Genomic DNA, 12,267 nt, shown 5'->3' on the forward strand with positions numbered 1-12,267 from the left:
CATTCCCGAGCCTAATGCGGAAAACCTCTACTAAACCGGTGGGAGAAAGTCAAAGCACTTCACCACCAATTTAGTCGCCGCTGGAAAGAAGATTACCTCAAAGATCTTCAGAAGAGATACAAGTGGAAAACCCCACAACGCGATCCTCAGCCAGGCGACATCGTCGTGATCAAAGAAGATTCACTCCCCCCCACCGAGTGGCGATTGGGACGAATCGAAAACGTTCGCCATGGCCCTGATAACCACATACGTGTCGTGGAAGTCCGTACACAAAATGGAGTTATCACGCGGCCACTTGTCAAACTGTGCTTCCTTCCAAAAGCACAATAGATAATTCTATACATATTTTCCTTCTGTATATTAAGGGTCTTAACTTCCCGTTTAAACATTGTACCCAAGTACTTCTCGTTTCTCTGCCTTTGCTTCTACTTCCAGATCGAAGACATCATGGCAGCACGGAAGGCGTGCCCCCTGGCTCCAACGGCGGAGACAGACAACTGTCTACAATGCCGGCTCTGCCACCGGTACCACGCGCTCAGGACGTGCCCGGCCTTCAAGGCCATGAAGCCACCGCAGCGATTGGCAGTATCCCGGGCGCAAGGGTATTGGGTCAACTGCCTTGCGCTCACCCACACAACCGGCGAATGCGACTCACCAGGCAGCTGCAAGGTTTGTGGCTTAGCGCACCATACGCTGCTGCATGTGGCAGCTAACAGGCCCGCGCGCACAGGCCAACGAAACCAGCAGCCCAACCGGGCCAAATCGACAGCATGCAAGCCCATCAAGCGGAGGGCACCGCCGAAGAAAGGTGGGCAGAAGAAGGCGCAGAAGAACCCGCGCAACCAGGCGCCGCAACCGCCGCGCAAGAAGACCGCCCAACGGACGATCGCGCGCCCTCCTCAAGGCCTACAAACGGCCAATTTCCAGGGTCGCACCACCCACCGCGTCCTTGGCAACACGATCCGCGCCCTGAAAGAGCTGCAGGAGACGCTCAGCAACGCATTCCTGCAGGGCGGGGACGATGTTTAAGCCGCCACTTAAACTTAATTCAGCGGCCGTGCGCGCATCCTGTGGCCGCAGCGGTGTGAAGTCCGAAAAATGATTAACGAGCGCGCACGGCCGCTTCCCATAATCGGGCCAAATGAGAGACCAGTCAGTTCAGCCAAAAACGTCGGACATCGCGCACGCGCCCTAGCATTTGATGATTCATACGAGAGTTAACTCTAAAGTTTTAATAAAAACGCTTTGTAAATTAACTTTAATTGTGGGGTGCACAAATAAACACAAAAATATTTGAATTTCTTATCTGAAACAAAAACCTTTCCTTTAAGCGGATACAAAGTGTTTAATGTGAACAAGGTGAGTGCGAAAGGCGACCATTGGAAATATTCAAAGCGAGAAAGCTTTTTTATTACTTCACATGTTTATTGCGCCATTCATCCCACTTGCTTGTATCGAGTATACATTGAAATTTAGAAGTGTGAGAGTAGGTAAAATTTTACATATTTTTACATCACTTTTTCGTACCACATGTTCGCTTCATCTTCGTAAACGAAATCCACAGTTCGGATATAGTTAAGCAAGGTATGATAATGCAGAAATTTTAACTGTAGATAAAACTCAAAACAATATGAGCCTTGTTCGCGTACGCACTATCCAGTACTAATTATACTGGTTTTTACTGGACGGCGTTTTCGTACGCAAAAACTTGCACGAAACCAGCAAAAGAGAGAGAATGGAGAGAGAACATTCCCACGTCAGCCGGTTCTACGTACCGGAATGACTCGCGTTTTACCTGTTGTTTACGCTGTTGTTTCGGCGATCTAACCTCGTTTAGGTCGGCGAAATCCATCAAACGTTGCTCGATCCTAGGACTATACCTTCTCTGCACCCTTCTGCTCAGGGCTGGCATAGAGTCAAACCCAGGGCCAGAAATCTACACCTGCTGTGTATGCCAGAGACGACTGCATACAAACTCCACCTCGGTCAGGTGCAATGCCTGTGACGGGTGGAGTCACCTCCGTAACTGCTCGGGCCTGCGTACGCACCGGAAATGGACCTCGTCGTTCGTGGCCCCATGCTGTGCGAACCGGACCGCCTCCACGGCAAACCACCACCCGCCTGGGCAACACACCCACACCCCAACACAACACAACAATAGACACACAAACAAACACAATAGCACCCACACGCCGCCGCCGGCAACTACTAGTCGCTCCGACAATCTGCTCTGTTTGTCAGTCCAGAATATACCGTAACGTGACATCAGTCAAGTGCAACTCCTGCCTCGGCTGGTGCCACTTTAGGGCGTGCTCAGGACTTCGCAACACACGAGATTGGACGAGTGACTATGTGGGCCCCTGCTGTGCTGCCCCGTCGCATCCCTCCCCCGCGACGCCGCCAACCACCACCACAAGGCAGCACGTACTGCAGGGGGCCGGAGGGCAACACAACTCCTTAACACCACACATCACAATCGGTCTCCCAAGGCACACAAAGGTGCTACAATTTAACTGTAACGGACTCCAGAGCAAGATCGAGGAGATAACTGTCTTTATGGGAAGGCATGGAATATTAATAGCTGCGGTCCAAGAGACGAAGTTGCACGGCAATTCAACCCTGTTGAATTGCGCCGGATACAACGTGCACCGTCGAGATCGCGAGCGAGATAATGGTGGAGGTTTAGCGTTCATCACGCACCACACCGTGCAGTATCGTCTCATTGAAGCAGACATCGACCGCAGGGATACCATCCTAGAATGTCAGGGTATTGCTATCCGGTCAGGCGATGTTGAGCTCGAAATATTTAACGTATACATACCCCCTGTCACCAGCTGCCCGGCAGGATATCACCCTGAAATAGGTGCGCTACTCAGAGGTGAAAACCGTATGGTAGTTGGTGACTTTAACGCGCACCACGATCTCTGGCACTCAAGCCTGTCAAGTGATCAATGTCAATGACCCACCAGTACTATGGGCAGCTGCTGCAGCTCGCCAGATCTAACAATTGTCAGCGCTGGTCTGATAAACAGCGTATCATGGCGACCTATGCTGACTCTAGCATCAGACCATCTGCCCATAGTCATCTCGATTGATAAACCTGCCGACTTTGCTTCCGTGGATCACTGGACTTTTCCAAAGCTGACTGGAAAGGCTTCACGGATGTTACTGAGGGCGCCTTCACTGCACTACCCATACCAACCGACGTTCATGTAGGTGAACGTAAGTTCCGCAGGGTTGTCACCGCTGCTGCAGCTCCCTTCATCCCAGCAGGATGTATTAAGGATCCACGTCCGAATTTTCCGGCCGAAGCGGCTGTTCTAGGTGATGAGCGCGACAACCTTCGTCAGGCCGATCCCGGAAATCCCCGTATTAGGGATCTCAATTCGGAGATTCGGCAACTTGTGAACGTACATAAGCGGAAGAAATGGGAAGAGCATCTGAAGACCTGCAACTTCGCCTCTGGTGTGAGCAAGCTTTGGTCAACCGTGAGGTCGTTGTCCAACCCGACGAAGCGCGGCGACAGAGTCGAGATAGACTTTGGTGACCACGCTTCGTCGGACCCGGAGAGATGCGCGTGCTATTATAGCCGGCAGTTCATTCTGCATCCTCCGGTGGAAAAAGCCAAACGTCGAGTGACCAGAAGGCTGCACAAAATGCCAAAACCTAGTGCGCCTCTTGTTTTCACCAGCGGTGAGGTAAGGGTAGCCATCGGGAAGGCGAAAGCCTCCAAAGTCATTGGACCCGATGGAATATGCATGTTGATGGTGAAAAATTTGGGTCCACCACCTGACCCCAGCGAAGCATCAACATGGGTTCCGTAAAGTGCATAGTACAACAACAGCACTTAACGCCAAAAACACTCAGATAACTCGTGGCCTAAACCGAAACCGCCGCTGTGAGAGAACTATTCTAGTAGCGTTGGACCTGTCCAAGGCGTTCGACACTGTCAGTCATTCAACGCTACTAGAAGATACAGAGGCCTCCTCACTCCTACAGGGACTCAAACGGTGGTCGGCGAATTACCTGAGTGGTCGACACTCGTCAGTAATCTTCAGAGACAAAACCAGTAAGCCACGTAAAATTAAACAGGGGGTACCACAGGGTGGTGTCCTGTCCCCGCTACTGTTTAATTATTACATATCAAAGCTTCCTCAGCCACCAGAGGGGGTTAATATAGTCTCGTATGCTGACGACTGTTCGATCATGGCGTCTGGGAATGGAATTGATGACTTGTGCTCAAAAGTAAACGGTTACCTCTCCGAACTTTCTCGCTTCTTCACTACAAGGAGCCTTGGCCTATCCCCTGCAAAATCCTCGGCAACCCTTTTCACCACCTGGACGAAGGAGGGCAGACTGACACTGGGTATTCACGTTGACGACGTAACAATACCGACGGTGAATAACCCGAAAATCCTCGGGAGTTACCTTCGACAGTCTGCTCTCCTTCTCGGCGCATACAACCACAATTGTCCTCAAGTCGCTGGCCGGCAGCACTTGGGGCAAAGATAAAGAAACGTTGTTGGCAACATACAAGGCAATTGGCCGGCCGGTTCTGAACTACGCAGCGCCCGTATGGTCGCCGGGGACTAGCAGGACGCAGTGGATGAATCTGCAGATCCGCCAAAACACGGCATTACGAACTGCGACAGGATGCCTCCTGATGACGCCTCAACACCACCTTCACGACGAGGCCCAGATGCTCCCAGTAAGGGAGCATAACATAATGCTCTGCAAGCAGTTCCTCGCTGGGAGCCACAGACGTGGCCATCCCAGCGGGCAACTGCTCTTGGAAGAGCCCTCGCCACGGCACGTCAGGAGGTATTTTACGAACTGACAGTCCAGAGTTATATTAAACAACCTCTGGACCCGTCAACCTACCGACAGGCCCTGAACGGCATTCACAGGGAATCAGTCTCAAGTTATGTAGACTCCCGCCCTGTGAATGCCGTTCTAGGCACACAACCACCGGACGTGGACGGGACAGAACTGTGTCTGCCTCGGGAGACCCGCACTACAATAGCCCAACTTCGCTCTGGCTATTGCAGCAGGCTCAATAGCTACCTAAGCAGAATCAACGAGGATGTGCCCAACCAATGCCCGGCATGAGGAGAGTCGCCACATGACTCCCGGCACCTCTTCACATGCCCTGAGAATCCCACTCAGCTAACGCCCCTGTCCCTATGGACAGCCCCTCTGAAGCTGAAATAGACGACAACGTTGATGGATGAACCGCCCCTAACGGGGCTTAGTAGCCGCTATAACAACAACAACAACAGAGAATGGAGAGAGCAAAAATTACAGCTTGCAAGTTTTACTGGATACATTTTTAATAGTAACTATTCGCTAGTAAGCAAAACAGCTGATGTCATGATGCTTGATGCAATTCACATTACCAAAAGAATTGTTGGTGGAGCTTATAGAGAGTTGAAATTGACAAATTAAAACTATTTAAATATATATTAACATGGGGAATACTATTTTTCTTAGAATATTGCGTCGGAAAATAACAAATTAATCAGCTGTTCATAAAACTTGGACTACTCTCCGAAATTTGGTTACTGGCAAGTTACTGGATATTTTTTGCTGGAGAATACGAAAACAACTATTCTCTGTGTTATACATATGCTGCGAACAGGAACGGCGATTTTAGTTTGCTCCATGCCATGGCGGAATTATACCAGGTGAAGTAATTAGAGCGCGAAGAAAGATTTGGAAACTGCCTCGTCTGAAAAATTGCCTTTAAAATGTGACTATAAGGCCGCCGAATTTCAGAAAATAAAGCGAGAAAGCTGTTTTATTACTTCACCTGTTTATTGCGCCTTGGTTCCATGCAAACATTTTAAAGTTTTCCAGCAATATTTTCAACCTATTAAAAAGCATGCAGATAAAATTCATACAAAAGCGCTATGTCCACTTTGCCAAGCAGTTATTAATGACGACGCTTTCCCTATATTTTGTTAGACTTTTCATAACTAAAAATATTTTGTGAATATTACTTTCTTCATATGAATTATATCACATTTTATGTTTAATAGTATTTTTGGAATAAACAAAGTTCTTTTTCCTTTTGTCAGTAAATTGTTTTTGTTACAAATTGTATAAATAAGCAATGGGAAATAATGCAAAATTTGTTTTATTTCCAACCTTTGTTGGAAATAAAGCGAAACTCAGATTTTGATATTATTTCCCATTTAAAAGTGAAATAAAGCAAATTTGGCGTTATTGCCGTTCGTGTTATTTAACCCCCAGTTTATTTTTTTTTTCATTTTGTTTTTCTAAGAATGCTACTAGTTGGTTACCACTGTTTCCTTAATTTTTTCATCTGCGGGTAGAGTGTTAATCGAGCGTAGTTCTTCTGGCTTCATTGTTTTTTAACTTTTTCCTCCGGTACTATTATTGATATCTTCCAGCAATCTGGAAAAATGCTACTATTAAGGGATTCGTTTATAATGTCCTTATATAAGTGAACACATTCGGATTTTGGCAACGAGAGCGATTGGACGCGCTTAGTGTTAAATCTTGTCTTCTAGTATTCGTACAGTTACCCACGTTTTTATAAAAACTATGGCTGACTTCCAAAACGTATCAATACAATGTTTGGAAACTGTTATACTGCGGTATTCAATCTGTTTGTATATGCAGAGTTGCGACACATTGCACCATATGCATTGGATATTTTAAATATTCAATATAGCAATGACCAATTTTTCTGAATTTTCCATTTCTAAAACACCAATGCTAACCAATAACAAACGAAGCATCAACAATCAGCGGATTGCTCCAGCGATGCGTTTCGATAACTTTTCGGCTGCGTTTTAGAACAGTATACATTGCCAATATTTTGTAGTTCGACGTTATGGAACCTTATACTTTGTTCGTATGAAAAGCAATTGACGTTTTGGAAGTCAGCCTATCTTCTGCAAAGACTTTAAATACTTTTTGTGTGCGCCGCGTGTGCTGTGTGTGCTTAGTTTTGTGTTTTTAAATATTTGACTTGTTTAAAATATCTTCTCGTCGCGCGCTATTTAAAAATAAAAATTAATTCTACTGGGTTCAACAGCTTGCTTCTGATGAAGGTAGGGCTAACAAAAAAGCCAGAAGTGTTTCAAATGAGAAAATTTCTTCATTTTATGAGCTGGCCACTGGCGGTGGGCCTGCGACAATGGAATCTGAGGTTATGGACGAAAATGCGTGCGGTTCTGAGGCCCAGTTAGAAACAGTATCAACTAGCCAAAACGGTGTAAGCAAAAACGCGCCAAAAACTAATTTGTACCCGCCAATTTTCAAGGGCGAGATTTGTGTACTTGTAGATGCATCGGAATGCCCGAGCATAAAAAATTAAAAAACGACTACAGGACTGACACTGTATGCCCAAATAAAAGACTTAAGAATAAAAGACTTAGACCTTATACTTGCCTTGGGTAGGACTTTATATAAGGTAATCTTTAAAAATACCTGTTCAGTCAATAAATTTTTTCTAGACGACAGGCTTTCTAAAAGAGGCCTAAGACCTTTCGTACCCATGACTGCCCTTGAAATGGCGTTATTAGGGGTGTTCCAACCTTCTTTAAAGAGGAAGACTTTTTGAAAGAAGCCAAATCAGGCATCCTAATAAGATCTGTTAGGCGTTTTACTCGGAAAGATACCACAATTAATGATTATGTTCCAACAACGACTCTTAAAGTTTGCTTTACAGGGGATGAAATACCCAAACTCGTTCTATTAGAATACGTTAAACTCAATGTTGAAAAAATTCGGCAGTACAATATTCAGTCGTGTAAAGCTAACATTGATCCATTAGAATTCTATGCAAATAAAAATGAAATTGATATAATCTGTCTTACCGAAATCTTTCTAGCTAGCATAGCCCTCAAAAAGAGTATCAAGTACAAAAAAGTTCGCTTCTATTCCAATTTTGATGTCTTGATAATTGAAATTTTAAATCTCAATCCAAATATCACTGTCTGTTCAGTATATTTCCCTCCCAATGTAAGTGTTGGTGATTTCGTAAATGAAATGCAAACAATTCTTAATTATGTTGGTAAGCATCTATACCAGCTAATTTTACAATCAAATTTCTATTCAATGAACAACGGGGGTGTTACCTTTAAGAGGGATTTCCGCACAAATGCTTGTTCTGTATTAGACCTTTTCTTTTCTAATTGCACCTTTCCTTGTAACTGGTCGGTTGGCCATCACTACCCTATTGTTATTGACTCTAATGCAATTAGAAATAATATGAGTTCCTTCATTGCAAGCAAAAACTTCCAAAATCTCTAAACACCTTTTGAATGTGATGCTACTATAGAAGACTTTGAAAGTAAAATTAATGATGAGATAAAAAATTCTACTTACACAATTAAAACCAATAGTGTTCCAAAGGGCTGGTGGAATGAGGACTTAAATAGAGTACATAGGTTACTTAAAGCTGATTCTAAGAAAGCAAAAGACTACTCCTTCCCTCTCAACTTTGATCTCCTGATGACCAGGCAAAAAGAGTGGAGAAAATAGATTAAAAAAAAAGCCAAAAAATAACTTTCGTAGTAAAATTGAAGAAATTAATAACGTAGGAAGCAGAAATACATGGCGCTTTGCCAAAGCACTTAGAGGCGACTATAATCAAAGTGGTAACAGTTCCTGGAACAATGAAAATAACATCAATTTCTTAAACTTATTGAAACATTGAGGAGATTACAAACATCTTAAACAAGAAGAAGAAGGACTCGGCAGCAGGAGTCGATCAAATTACGTATAAAAGCTCTCCCGGAAATCTCTTTAAATTCGTTACGCACTGCTTTAAATGACCTGCTCTTAAAAAACCATATACCAGAACACTGGAGAACAATTAAAATAGTCCCTATACCAAGAAAAAATAAATATCTTAGTGATTTCAATAACTTCCGACCAATAGCCCTAATTCCGGTTCTTTTAAAAATAATCAATGTATGCATTAAAGATAGACTTTCCTTGAAGATAACAATCACCTACCTAAAAACTCCTTTGCTTACCGAAAAAACAAGTCTGCTGCGACTTGCCTCAACCATCTACTTCCCCAGACCAGTCTCCTCAAAGCACAGAAAAAACATGTAATCTTTTGCGCAACTGACTTTCCAACGCGTATAACTGCGTTGGCATCAGCATCTTAAAGGACTTGCTAATTAAGCTCGATGTTGAAAAATTATATGTTGAATGGATCATCAACTTTTGGCTTTCAGAATTCTGAAAATAGGTTTGCCTCAGGGGAGCCGCCTGTCGCCCTTACTATTTAATATCTACACCGCTGAACTCCACAATCTAACTGACGCTGACTTTCTCCTCTACCAATTTGCTGATGATTTCTGCTTTCTATCCTCTGGTCAAAATCTTTAAGAAGCTCAACACAACCTACAGTTAAAAATCAATATATTTTCTACCAAATGCAAAATGCTAAATCTTTCGATGAATCCCGATTACACAAAACTGATGCATATCAGTAAGGGCCCCAAAAAAGACATAAACATTCAGCTGAATGGGACAACTCTATCACAAGTCAGCAATTTAAAAATACTCGGCAGAATTATAAACAACTCTTTATTAACAGTCAAAAACCATTTCTCCATGGTTACAGAAGCGTTAGGAAACAACATCATTAAATATATTACCAACATTAAATCTGATCTTCATCCCCAAAAAGCTTTAAACATCTACAAATCATTAGTGAGATCAAAGATTGAATACTGTAGCACCAATTTCTGCAAATTGTGCCAAGTCTTCATTCAAAAAATTTCCACACTAAACCAAGTTTCTGAGAAGATATTTAGGGGTAACCCCCTCTACACCTATCCCGGCCATGTATGCCCAGCGAATGAACTCCCTCCGCAGAAAAGAGCTAGTTAAAATATTTGCATATAACGATCCAATCGCCAACTCAGTCAGTGAAAACCCCGTTTTAAACTCTAGCTATTCTGCAGTCTACAACAAATTCTCTCATATTTTTGACCGTATTGATGTGTTTGGTTTCCATTCTTCCACTTTTGATTTTCTAATTTCTGACAAAACTCTTCCTAATAAAAAACGGCTATGACAAATGGGAGCATTAAAGCTCATCATGCTAGTATTCTAGACAAATACCAAACTGATAAATTCTAGATCTTTTACAGCGATGCGTGGCTCTCTGACTATGCTAATAATACTGAACATCGCTATAAAATTCCTAAAATTCATAATTGGTTTAAAAAACTTAAACTATCCCCAACGGATGTAAGAACTCTTAATAGAGTCATGAATGGCCATACATATGACAAGGCCTACCTCTAAAATAAATGTTTTAAACTCTGACAGGTGTTACTGCGGGCAGATAGATAACTACACCCACCAAACATCTTTCTTTCAAAACAATAATGTAGTAACTACCATGAACCAACTAACAAGATCACGCAATCGGAAAAGAATGAAAAAAGTAAATTTCTGAGCGTTTTTGACATCTGCCTAAACTTGAAAACCAAACTTGTTCCAATCTCACTTCATATTATATCATAAATTTGTAATAAATCAAAATATATAATTAAAATCGCAGCAGAAAACATACAAAATCGCTAAAATATCACTACGAAGAGGTAGAAGACGATGTAAACAGAAGCAAGCTACGTATCGAGAAACCTTTTAGCAGAAACGCATTATAAACCTCAAGCACTGCGAGCAATTACAAAGTTGCTGTCAAAAGAAACAAAGCCATAATCAATAAACGTGCATCAACACATGCAGAAGCTCATACACGAAGTTCTGGCCCTGGTGGTATTACAAACGTGTATCAGTGGAACAACCGGAAAAAGAACCTGGAGTTGCATTCGCTTAATTAAGAGCACAACATACTTGGAGGAACAACCTGACTATAGGGACTACTGGGACCCTTGTCATTTCTTCAGAGCCCAAAAAAAAAATATATAAGTGAACAATATATATCGTAGTCTTTGAATACACCCTCGAAAAACAGCTTTTTTCCACCATGTTTGTTTTTAAATGCGTTAGTTATATTCCTTATCACCCCTATGCTGTAATCCGTCGTAGTTTCGATTTTGCTAGGAATCGTAAAATAGGTATGCTGAAATCCGCGTTGTCGTATCGTAATTTCGAAATTCGTAATGTTGGTATGCTTGAATCCGACGTAGCTGCAATCTTTATTTATTTGTCGGAAATTTTGTACGAATAGCAACTCGTGTCGGAGCGAAGCAAATGGTTTTAAAATATCACTAAAATACAGTGTGTAAACGCAAAAATATGTATGTATGTAAGTTGATGTGTGAATAGAAAAAAAATTATTATTAAATATTTACAAAATCAACAGATCGAAGATCACAACAAATCGCTCGCAATACGAAAAACTGGTGGAATGCATGAGCGAAAGGCCGACGTTGGTCGAGGCTTTGTAAAACGAGCTAAAGAGGATGTGGTGGAATTTTGGGAAAGCGTTCCAAGAATTAAAGCGGCACAATATCTAGTGAAATGGAGGCCCTTAACAGGTGGGAGCTTACATTTATCATTTAAGCTAAATGGATCAGAACAATCTCCTAGCAATCTCCTTTGTATATTAATGCAACTGTTAGCTGTTCTTCCTTCTGGGACAAAAGTGCGCCGGCCACTGAATCCTTTGTATTCTACTTAGTTAAGGAGAAGTCTTTTCAAGTAATGATTAAACTATTTTTTTTTTTAATTTCACTATTCACTTGCGATTATATTTATTTTGATTTGTTTCTGTCAAAGCAGCTGATTAAGAACTACGAATTTCACTATTTTAGTTGGCAACGCCGTTGATAGTTACAATCGGATTACAGTATACCAATTTTCGGAACGGAGCTGTTACCGTCAAATCTCCAATTTCACCAAATTCACCACCTTGAAATATTCGAATTTTTCTCTCCTAATGCAACCCTGAAAGTGACTGTGAACAGACACCCGAGAAGAGCAAGAGACTAAGAAGACGAAATTGTTTAAAGCTGCTCGCGCTAACTTAATTATTTTGTAAAAAAAAAACTGAATTTAACAGAATTAAATAAGTAGTTAGACTGCTGAAAAAGTCGAATTCTTTTATTTTCTCCGCCGTCAACAAATCTTTAAAAAATTTCTGGCGTCTCGGTAAATATCACTTGGAATCGCGATCACCGTCTGCATAGTACACGTGCTATCCAGTTGCACGTAAAGAAAACGGTGGCGATAGCGTTCGCAAGGATAAATATCGAGTTAAATCTAAAGCATCAGTTCCGAGAGAACCAAATTTCTGGTGCGCTG

General features: G+C 42.6%; 1 protein-coding gene across 3 annotated transcripts in view; it reads left to right on the top strand.

Annotated features, from left to right (window-relative positions):
• LOC108364024 (host cell factor-like) overlaps positions 1 to 12,267 on the top strand; it is a 116,874-nt gene that overhangs the window by 80,217 nt on the left and 24,390 nt on the right. Inside the window, exon 9 of one of the 3 annotated variants that reach the window (XM_017617573.1) lies at positions 436 to 1,284. The exons of the other annotated variants lie outside the window; for them this stretch is intronic. The gene's annotated coding sequence lies outside the window, so the exon portion shown is untranslated. Of the gene's footprint in view, positions 1 to 435; positions 1,285 to 12,267 lie in introns of those variants that run through there. 3 annotated transcript variants of the gene reach the window in all.

This window comes from Rhagoletis zephyria, unplaced genomic scaffold (genome assembly GCF_001687245.7).
Source record: "Rhagoletis zephyria isolate East Lansing unplaced genomic scaffold, Rhagoletis_zephyria_1.1 Rzeph_scaffold_01440, whole genome shotgun sequence".
NCBI classification, from domain to species: Eukaryota; Metazoa; Arthropoda; class Insecta; order Diptera; family Tephritidae; genus Rhagoletis; species Rhagoletis zephyria.